At 41.7% G+C, this 10,812-nt stretch overlaps 1 protein-coding gene across 11 annotated transcripts in view; it reads left to right on the top strand.

Moving 5' to 3' along the window:
- The window catches only part of ADAMTSL3 (ADAMTS like 3), a 372,565-nt gene that overhangs the window by 139,291 nt on the left and 222,462 nt on the right, over positions 1-10,812 (top strand). The gene's annotated exons all lie outside the window — the stretch shown is intronic.

Genomic DNA, 10,812 nt, shown 5'->3' with positions numbered 1-10,812 from the left:
GAGTAAAGTCTATTCCTCAGCTACGCTCCAGTTTAGAATTTCCAACTACCTAGCCCTCTGGATAATTACAACTGTTCCAATTACACCGGTCTTCAGGAGCTGCTCAACAACCTCCCAGAATAAAAGAGGCCACAGCTGCACTCCATCATGAAAGAGGGCCAGTCCATTGCTTGTACAGTGCTTCAAACAACAATGGACATAGCAGACGTGGCAACCCAATCAACGGCAACTGCGATCGTTATGTGCCAAGCTTCCTGGCTGCAGTCATCTGGTGTTCCCAGGGAGCTGCAAACTAAAGTAGAAGATTTGCCCTTTGACAGGGCCCAATTATATATGGCCAAAATGGATGAAGTGCTCCATTCGATGAAAGACTCATGTACAACTGTCGGAACACTTGGAATGTGTACATGTTGCGCAATAAGAGGAAGAGATACTTACCATACCAGAGGATAAAAGACATGTCCTACCAAAGGCAGCATCAGAGACCTTTGACAACAGGTCCAAACCAAGGCCAAATAGAAGAAGGGCACAGCATGCCCAGCCATCTGCCATTGCTCCCAGGCAGCAAATTTGAAGCTTAGGTTGAAGGTTTGAATGACCACCCTTCCCCCATCCTGTGCACATCGTCCATCATCGATTTGAAGCCTTTCTACCACCAATCACTGCAGACCTATGGGTCCTTGAGATGATACGAACTGGTTACACCATCCTCTTCCTGTCTATACCCCCTTCTCAACCTCCTTTCCCATCCCTCTTCAGGGACCCCTCTCACAAGCCCCTTCTACAAGCAGAGGCTCAAAAACTAATCAGCTTAGGGGCCAAAGAGTGAGTTCCACCAGAGTTTCACAGAAGAGGGTTTTATTCCAACTATTTCCTCACGTTGAAAAAGACAGGGAGATGGAGGCCAATCTTAGATCTCAAGAAGCCCTACAAGTTTGTATGCAACAAGAAGTTCAGGATGGTAACCCTGGGGACTATCATTCTGGCACTGGATGAGGGGAACTAGTTCTCATCCATCAACCTTCAATTCCCGTATTTTCATATAACAATACATCCAGCCCACAGAAGGTTCCTTCAGTTTATGGTAGGCAAAGATCATTATCAATATCTCATCCTCCCCTTTGGACTATCAACAGCACCGTGCATCTTCTCCAAGACCCTAGCAGTAGTCACTGCCTTTCTCAGAAAGCAGGGGGGAGTCATATTCCCGTATCTCAATGACTGCTTAATCAAGGGGTCCTTTTGACAACATACAATGATCCTGACAGACCTTACTTGAGAAACTTATACCTGACTTAATAAATACACAGAAATCTACTCTGGATCTGACCCAGAGAATAGAATTAATCGGAGCACTTTTAGAGTCTATGGTGGCCAGGGCGTTACTCCCTCTGAGCTGTTTCCAAACAGTGTGCAACATCGTACAAACCATTTTACAGGCCCCGGTAACAGCCATCTGAACATGTTTACAGACCATAGGACAAAGGGCAGCAATAACCTTCATGGTGTCCCTGGTCAGACTCTACATGAGATGTCTACAAGCCTGGCTGGCATCCATATATATTCCCAACTGGCACAGCCTTGCCAAGCAAATTACACCCACACCACTGGTGCTCACATCTCTGAGATGGTGGACATCCCTGCACAATCATCTCTCCAGAGTTCCCTTTCATTGCCCAGATCCCTCATGGGTAATCACTACAGATGCTTCCATTCTAGGTTGGGGAACCCACTGTGGGCCCCACACGGTGCAAAGCAGATGGTCACAATGAGAGACGAGGCTGCACATCCATGTCTTAGAACTCTGAGCAGTCAACAATGCTTGCCTCCATTTCTTACCGCTGATCTAGGGCCATACTATGTGTCCTCATGGACAACACGTCCTGTATGTATTACATCAACAGACGGGGGGGGGGGGGGGGGTTAATCATGCTCACTATGTGCTGAGGCAATCACATTCTGGAACTGGTGTGTGAAGAACAACATTACACCAACTTCAAAGTACATACCAGGCCAACAGAATACCAGAGCAGATGAGCTGAACAGAAAGTTTTCCCAACACCACGAACGGGAACTTAGACTGACAATCATTTTACCCATTTTTGATAATGGGGGGTTCCCAGGCATAGACCTCTTTGCTATGAAAATCAATCACAAATGCCATCGATTCTCTTCCCAAGGGGGCCAGGGCAAACACTCTGCAGGGGCTGTGTTCACCATACCATGGACAGCTCCTCTTTCATACACATTCCCTCCAATTCCCTTGTTCCCCAAGGTAATCTACAAGATCTGAGAGACTGAGTGAAGTTCATCCTAATAACACCACATTGGCCAAGACAACATTGTTTCCCGTACCTCCATTACCTGTTAATCGCCAAACCCATCCAACTCCCCGTCACTCCTCAATCATTAACCCAACACAATGGGTAACCATATCACCTGGACCCTCAAAAGCTGAAGCTTACAGCTTGACTTTTCCATGGCTCCAGAATGATGAACTTATTCGCTCCCAGAGAGTGAAACAGATCCTCCTCAGAAGTTGACACCCTGCCACAGGGTACTCCTATCAAAACAAACGGAAGAGGTTCCAGGAATGGTGCAATCAACACAATCTTCTATAAGCACATGCCTCCCCAATACCAACCATAATGATGGACCTCATTGATGCGGGGCTCTCCTTATTTACTGCTTCAACTTTTGTGTGATATGCAAATTTTATTCACTTTGATTTTATATTTACTTCCAGATCATCAATGAAAATACTTAAATAGTGTGGGACCTAGAACCCTGCCGAACTCCACTAGAGATACCACTCCCACCCCTGTTCAGTGATTCCTTATTGCCAGCTGCATTTTGAGATTTGTTGACTAGCCAGTTCTTAATCCATTTAATGTGTGCTTTATTGGTGTTCTTTGGGACTAATTTTTAATTGGAATGTTGTACAATGCCAAAGCCTTAAACTTTGTAAGGTTTTCCTAAGAACACTACATATATGCAGTTACTTTTGTCAATCAAACTTGTAATCTCATCCAGGAATACAATTGTGTGTTTGATTAAGACCTATTTGCCATCAGTGCATACAACAAAATGTTCTTTGATTCTATGTTCACTCTTGGCTATTTGCAGAAAGTGCATGATTTCCTCTTATCTGTATGAAACCATTAAACTAGCTCAGAAAACAAATGCAATGTATTATTTATTTTTTTAAATGTGTTGTCAGCAAATCCTGTCCTGATCACTCTTGTGAATATGATATATAAGAAAATATTTGTTCGTATATTTGTGATTAATGTAGCACAACTGATAAAAGTTACATTGTTTAAATAAGTTTATAAATCGCCCTGTCTGTATGCTTACTTCCTGTAATCTGTCATTATGTTTAAATGTAATTGTGAAAGACACAAAACTGGCTAAGACCAACAACACTCTGGAAAAAATCGTGCTTCCATTTCCTTATTCATTGAAAAGAGGCTCAGAGCAAAATTAAATTAATGGAAGATAATACATGGTATGAAAGGATACCTCTGCTTTGTGGTTTTGAATAACTAATACGTGGTTCCCCCCGCCTCCAGTGTATGAACTATTCTTTTAGCATCACTGGGATGTATGCAAGTGTACCGAGTGGAGTGTTAGAGTCTCTGCGTGACTGTAGGGATCACATGGCTTTTCAAAGTCAATTCTTGTTCTCAGGTGGAGGTTACTGCTAGGGAAGAACGGGCCTCGAGTCAGTGCTGAACAGGGGCTGTGGTTCTGCTTGACAATTACTGGACTGGTGGATCTGTAGTATGTGACAGATTTTGATGTCTTTTGCCCCATTGCCAGTCAGTTCTGAGAAGAGTAGAAGGAGCTGAAGTCCTCACTCACTAGCTACTAGGCTAGAACAATGAGTGTGGCCAAAAGTCTCTCCTTTTCCAATGCCTTATGCAGTACAAAGAATAAAGAAGATTTTTGCTGAGCATCCCCCATTCAGCTCTTAAGTAACTGGGGTGGAATAGAGGCTTCCTGCTGCTCTATTACAAAAAAAAAAACTGTTCTAGTAGCTCACCATAGTAAAGGAGCACAGAATTGTGAAAAGGGGAAACCAAACTACATTTAATAATTTTGCCAACCCTCCAGGATTGTCCTGAAGTCTTTAAAGATGATGTCAAGTGATGAAATCTCCAGGAATACATCCAGCCAAAATTGGCAACCCGCACACTTCAGGAAACAGGAATGGCCTAAGAAAATGGGGGAAATAAAAGCAAACCCTCATATTGTAGATTGGTGGTGATATCAGTTCCTTTCAGCTGTCAGTCCCAATCAGCCATCATTGCTACCTGAATTGTTGGGAGAGAGTTAAAATGAAACCTTTCCTCTAGTGTTTTGGTTCTTCCTCTCCCCCCACACAATCTGAAACACTCTCTATTTGAAAGAGTTTAGCAGGAAGATCAATTGACAGACAACAATAAAATTAAAATCTGAATGGGGAGACCTAGAGCTAAATCCTTCCTTCATGTGTGAATGGAATTTGCAGTGAAGTCTTGGAGACCATCACCTGTGTGAGGACAGGATTTGACTCCTTTTGTACTGTATGATTGGAAATCATTCTTACGTAGCATCGGTTTTAATTTTAGGCCTGACACACCCTTGTTTGTCTAGGCCCCTCCTAACCTGAAATTCATGGTAATCCTTCATTGCTGCTGCTGCCAGGTGATTGTTTCACTGTAGAAATTTTGCTGTACTGTCCAATTTTTTTAAGACTTGACCTTTAAAGAACTCTGACCTACATAATATTGCCCTGTGAAGCTGGCACTCTCTTCTCCCAACGAAACCATGCCCACTGCGTTAGTTCCCGTTTTGTTTTCATTGGCCATCTATGTACTTGACATAGAGATTGTACTCTTCCTCAACTCCATTGGATAGGATGTATTGTGCTATGGCTGTTCTTCACAGTCAGTCTGCCTGACACTTGTGTGTAGTAATGGAAATATGGGACCTGTGAATCTTTTGTGCTGTTCACTTTGCTCCTTACCCCAGAAGCAGTCTTTCATCTTTATCATTTTATAAAAAAAGACTTGTATTAACATTACAACATCTCATTAGTGTGTGTTTGTGTTTGGAGGTTACGTGCTGGTTGCCTGAAAGAAACTGTGTGCTGAGCTTGTGTTTATCTGTTTGTTTTGTTTTGTTTTGTTTTGTTTGGAGATTCATGTGCTGAGCTGTTTGTTTGAAGGACTGTGTGCTGTGGCTGGCAGTTAGAAGCTGTGAGCTTAACGAGGATTTGAAATCTGGAACCATCTGTTTATTGGTGAAGCCTTAGTCAGTGGGCAGGGCTATCAAGAATGCCAGGGCTTTATAAAGCCTGCTAGTAAGCGATCAGGAAGCTTTGGGAAGAGGGGCAGCTAACAGAGTTTCGTGAGGGTGTTGAAAGGAGGAATTGGAAGGGGGCTAGGTACACTTGACATTATTTAAAACTTTTAAACTAAACTAAAAACAAAACTGCCTAATTTAAATAAAAACCCTATCAATAATCTAATTATCTGTAGAAGAGAATGTAGGCAGATGCCCAGCAGCAGAGTGGGGGCTATCCTGTTTATTGCACCCAATGTAGCATGTATGATATCTGCCCTATGGACAGGTGGTGTTTGTGTGCATTTGATGTAAGGTGGTCCTGGCCCTCAGGAAGTACAGGCTTTGGAGACCAGGGTGGCTGAAGTGAAGGAGCTATGGGAGGAAGAAAGGTACGTAAATGAGGCTTTCCAGGACACTGTAGAACTGTCCCAATTCTGGTCAGACAGCCCCTGTGTGGTTAAGGAGGATGAAAGGCTCAGAGAAGGAGAACAGTCATTTGGAGCAGAGGGAAATTATCCCATAATTGCAACCCTACTTCCAGAGGATGTTGTGGTATCCTCTCGCACTGAGGATACCTCTCTGGGGGAGGGAACACCAGCAGTTAGGAAAAGGCAGTGTTAGTAATGGGGGATTCCATCATTAGAAGCACAGATAGCTGGGTTTGTGATGACTGGGAAAACCGTATGGTGACTTGCTTGTCTGGTGTGAAGGTTGCGGATCTCTCGAGACATCTAGACAGACTTATATGTAGTGCTGTGGAGGAGCTGGTGATCACGGTACATGTAGATACCAATGACATAGGGAAGAGTCAGAGAGAGGTTCTGAAGGCCAAATTTAGGCTGCTGAAAGAGACTGAAATCCAGGACCTCTATGGTAGCATTCTCTGAAATGCTTCCAGTTCCACATGCAGGGCCGGGTAGGCAGGCAGAGCTTCAGAGTCTCAATGTATGGATGAGATGATGGTGTAGAGAGGAAGGGTTTAGATTTATTAGGAACTGGGGAAACTTGGGATAAGGGGAGCCTATACAGGAAGGATGGGCTCCACCTAAACCAAAGTGGAGCCAGACTGCTGGCACTTAACATTAAAAAGGTCATAGAGCAGTTTTTAAACTAAGGGCTGGGGGGAAGCTGATTGGTGTGAAGGAACACATGGATCGGACAGAGACATGTCTTAGTGGAGGGTCTATTAATAGAGATTCTCTGTGTTCTTGTCAGGAGAAGAGGATGGAAGTATGATTCAGATTAGTTGAGACAGTCAAATGAAAAAGAGTCTAACACATCAAGAAATGGCAGACAGATAAATAGTGACAAATTTTAAAGTGCTTAGACTTCTAGTGTTTGGGTATAAATAATATGGGTGCCTCATTTTAAAGGAGGATATTGATATAATAAGCATCACTGAAACTTGTTGGAATGAGGACAGTCAATGGGATACAGTCATACCAGCGTACAAAATATATTGAAAGGACAGAACAGGTCATGCTGGTAGGGGAGTAGCATTGTACGTGAAAGAAAATGGAGAATCAACTGAACTAAAAAATCTTAAATGAGCTAAAATGTTCCATAGAATCTCTATGGTAGTAATTCCATGCTCCAATAATAAGAATATAGCAGTAGGGATAAATTATTGACCACCTGATCAGGACCGTGGTAGTGACTATGAAATGCAAAGGGAGATTAGAGAGGCTATCAAAATAAAAAATTCAATAATAGTACGGGATTTTAACTATCCCCATATTGATTGGGTACACGTCAGCTCAGGATGGGATGCAGAGATAAAATTTCTGGATTCCTTAAATGACTGTTTTTTGGAGCAGCTGGTTCTGGTACCCACAAGGAGAGAGGCTATTCTTGATTTAGTCCTAAGAGGAGTGCAGGATCTGGTCCAAGAGGTAAATATAACTGGATCACTTGGATATAGTGACCATAACGTAATAAAATTTAACATCCCTGTGTTGGGAAAAACACCTCAGCAGCCCAAAACTGTGGCATTTAATTTTAGGAAGGGGAACTTCACAAAAATGAGGAGGTTAATTAAACAGAAATTAAAAAGTACAGTGACAAAAGTAAAATCTCTTCAAGCTGCACGGAAACTTTTCAAAGACTCCATAATAGACGCCCTACTTAAATGTATACCCCAAATTAAAAAACATACTAAGAGAATCAAAAAAGTTCCACTGTGGCTTAACAAGTAAAAGAAGAAGTGAGAGATAAAAAGACATCTTTTAAAAAGTGTAAGTCAAATCCTAGTGAGGAAAATAGAAAGGAGCATAAGCATTGTCAAATTAAGTGTAAAACTATAATAAGAAAAGCCAAAAAGAAGCTTGAAGAACAGCTAGCCAAAAACTCAAAAAGTAATAGTAAAATGTTTTTTAAGTATACCAGAAGCAGGAAGCCTGCTAAACAACTAGTGGCGCCCTTGGATGATCGAGATGCTAAAGGAGTACTCAAAGATGATAAAGTCATTACAGAGAAGCTAAATGAAGTCTTTGCTTCAGTCTTCACAGCTGAGGCTATTGGGTAGATTCCCAAACCTGAGCTGTCCTTTGTAAATGACAAATCTGAGGAATTGTCATAGATTGAAGTGTCATTAGAGGAGGTTTTGGAACAAATCGATAAACTTAACAGTAACAAGTCACCAGATAGTGATAGAAATATAGCCGTGTTAGTCTGGGGTAGTTGAAGCAAAATGCAGGACAATGTAGCACTTTAAAGACTAACAAGATGGTTTATTAGATGATGAGCTTTCGTGGGCCAGACCCACTTCCTCAGATCAAATAGTGGAAGAAAATAGTCACAACCATATATACCAAAGGATACAATTAAAAAATGAACACATATGAAAAGGACAAATCACATTTCAGAACAGGAGGGAGATGCGGGGGGGGGGGGGAGGGAAGGAAGGAAGGTTAGTGTCTGTGAATTGATGATATTAGAGGTGGGGAGAGTGGGATGTTTGTGAGTTAATGGTATTAGAGGTGATAATTGGGGAAGCTATCTTGGTAATGGGTAAGATAGCTTGAGTGTTTGTTCATTCCTTTTTGGAGAGTGTCGAATTTTAACATGAATGACAGTTCAGAGGATTCCCTTTCAAGTGCAGATGTAAAAGGTCTTTGTAGCAGAATGCAGGTGGTTAAGTCATTGAGAGAGTGTCCTTTCTGGTTAAAATGGCAAGAAACTGTTTTTTCTTTGTGATCTTGTCTGATATCTGTTTTGTGGGCATTAATTCTTTGGTCTGAGATGTTTGTCCAATGTACATAGCAGATGGACACTTTCGGCACATGATAGCATAGATTATATTTCTGGATGCGCAGGAATATGTGTTCTTGATCTTATAACTCACTTGGTTAGGTCCAATAATGGTATCAGCAGAATGAATATGTGGACAAAGCTGGCAATGGGGTTTGTTGCAAGGGAAGGTACCAGGGTTGGTATTAGTGTGGTATGTCCTGTGGTTGTTGGTAAGAATCATCTTGAGGTTAGGTGGTTGTCTATAGGAGACTATGGGTCTGTCTCCCAGAGCCTCTTGGAGTATGGTATCCTGTCCAGTATAGGCTGTAGTTTATTGATAATGTGTTGGACAGGTTTAAGTTGGGGGTTGTAGGTGATGACAAGTGGTGTTCTATTGTTGGTTTTCTTGGGTCTGTCTTGAAGTAGATGGTTTCTAGGTATTCGTCTGGCTCTTTCAATTTGCTTTTTTATTTCTCCGGGTGGGTAGTTGAGGTTTATAAATGCTTGGTAGAGATCCTGAAGCTTCTGGTCTCTGTCAGTGGGATTAGAGCAGATGCGGTTGTATCGAAGGGCTTGGCTATAGACGATGGATCGTGTGGTGTGTTCTGGATGGGAGCTGGAAGCATGTAGGTACATTGGACAAACATCTCAGACACTTCGCCAAAGGATTAATGCCCACAAAACAGATATCAGACAAGATCACAAAGAAAAAACAGTTTCTTGCCATTTTAACCAGAAAGGACACTCTCTCAATGACTTAACCACCTGCATTCTGCTACAAAGACCTTTTACATCTGCACTTGAAAGGGAATCCTCTGAACTGTCATTCATGTTAAAATTCAACACTCTCCAAAAAGGAATGAACAAACACTCAAGCTATCTTACCCATTACCAAGATAGCTTCCCCAATTATCACCTCTAATACCATTAACTCACAAACATCCCACTCTCCCCACCTCTAATATCATCAATTCACAGACACTAACCTTCCTTCCTTCCCTCCCCCCCCCCCCCCCGCATCTCCCTCTTGTTCTGAAATGTGATTTGTCCTTTTCATATGTGTTCATTTTTTAATTGTATCCTTTGGTATATATGGTTGTGACTATTTTCTTCCACTATTTGATCTGAGGAAGTGGGTCTGGCCCACGAAAGCTCATCATCTAATAAACCATCTTGTTAGTCTTTAAAGTGCTACATTGTCCTGCATTTTGCTTAAGTCACCAGACGGCATTCACCCAAGAGTTCTGAAAGAACTCATGTGTGAAACTGAGGAACAATTAACTGCGGTTTGTAACCTATCCTTTAAATCAGCTTTAATTCCTAATGACTGGAAGATAGCTGATGTAATGCCAATATTTAAAAAGCACTCTAGAGGTGATTCTGGCAATTATAGCCTGATAAGTCTAATGTCAGTTTTGGCAAATTAGTTGAAACTGTAGTAAAGAATAAAATTGTCAAACACATAGATGAACATAATTTGTTGAGGAAAAATCAACATGGTTTCTGTAAAGGGAAATCATGCCTTACTAATCTACTAGAGTTCTTTGAGGGGGTCAACAGACATGTGAACAAGGGGGATCCAGTGAATGTAGTACACTTAGATTTCCAGAAAGCCTTTGACAAGGTCCCTCACCAAAGCCTCTTACATAAAGTAAGTTGTCATGGGATAAGAGGGAAGGTCCTTTCATGGACTGATAACTGGTTAAAAGACAGGAAACAAAGGATAGGAATAAATGGTAAGCTTTCCGAGTGGAGAGAGAGGTAACTAGTGGGTTCCCCCAAGGGTCTGTCCTGGGACCAATCTTAGATATTTATTTATAAATGTATTTATAAATTATCTAGGCAAAGGAGTAAACAGTGAGGTGTCATAATTTGCAGATGATACTAAACTGCTCAAAACAGATTGTGAAGAGCTTCTAAAAGATCTCACCAAACTAAGTGATAGGGCAACAAAATGGCAAATGAAATGTAATGTTGATAAATGTAAAGTAATGCACATTGGAAAAAATAATCCCAACTATACACAGAATACATAAAACCATGGTGCACCCACTTCTTGAATACTACATACAGATGTGGTCGCCTCATCTCAAAAAAGATATATTGGCATTGGAAAAGGTTCAGAAAAGGGCAACAAAAATGATTAGGAGTTTGGAACGGGTCCCATATGGAAAGAGATTAAAAAGACTTGGACTTTTCACTTTAGAAAAGAGGAGACCAAAGGGAGGGGGGGGGGAGAGAATATGCTAG

This window comes from Pelodiscus sinensis, chromosome 14, assembly GCF_049634645.1.
Source record: "Pelodiscus sinensis isolate JC-2024 chromosome 14, ASM4963464v1, whole genome shotgun sequence".
Classification (NCBI taxonomy): Eukaryota; Metazoa; Chordata; order Testudines; family Trionychidae; genus Pelodiscus; species Pelodiscus sinensis.
This window is presented reverse-complemented; position numbering and strand designations above follow the sequence as displayed.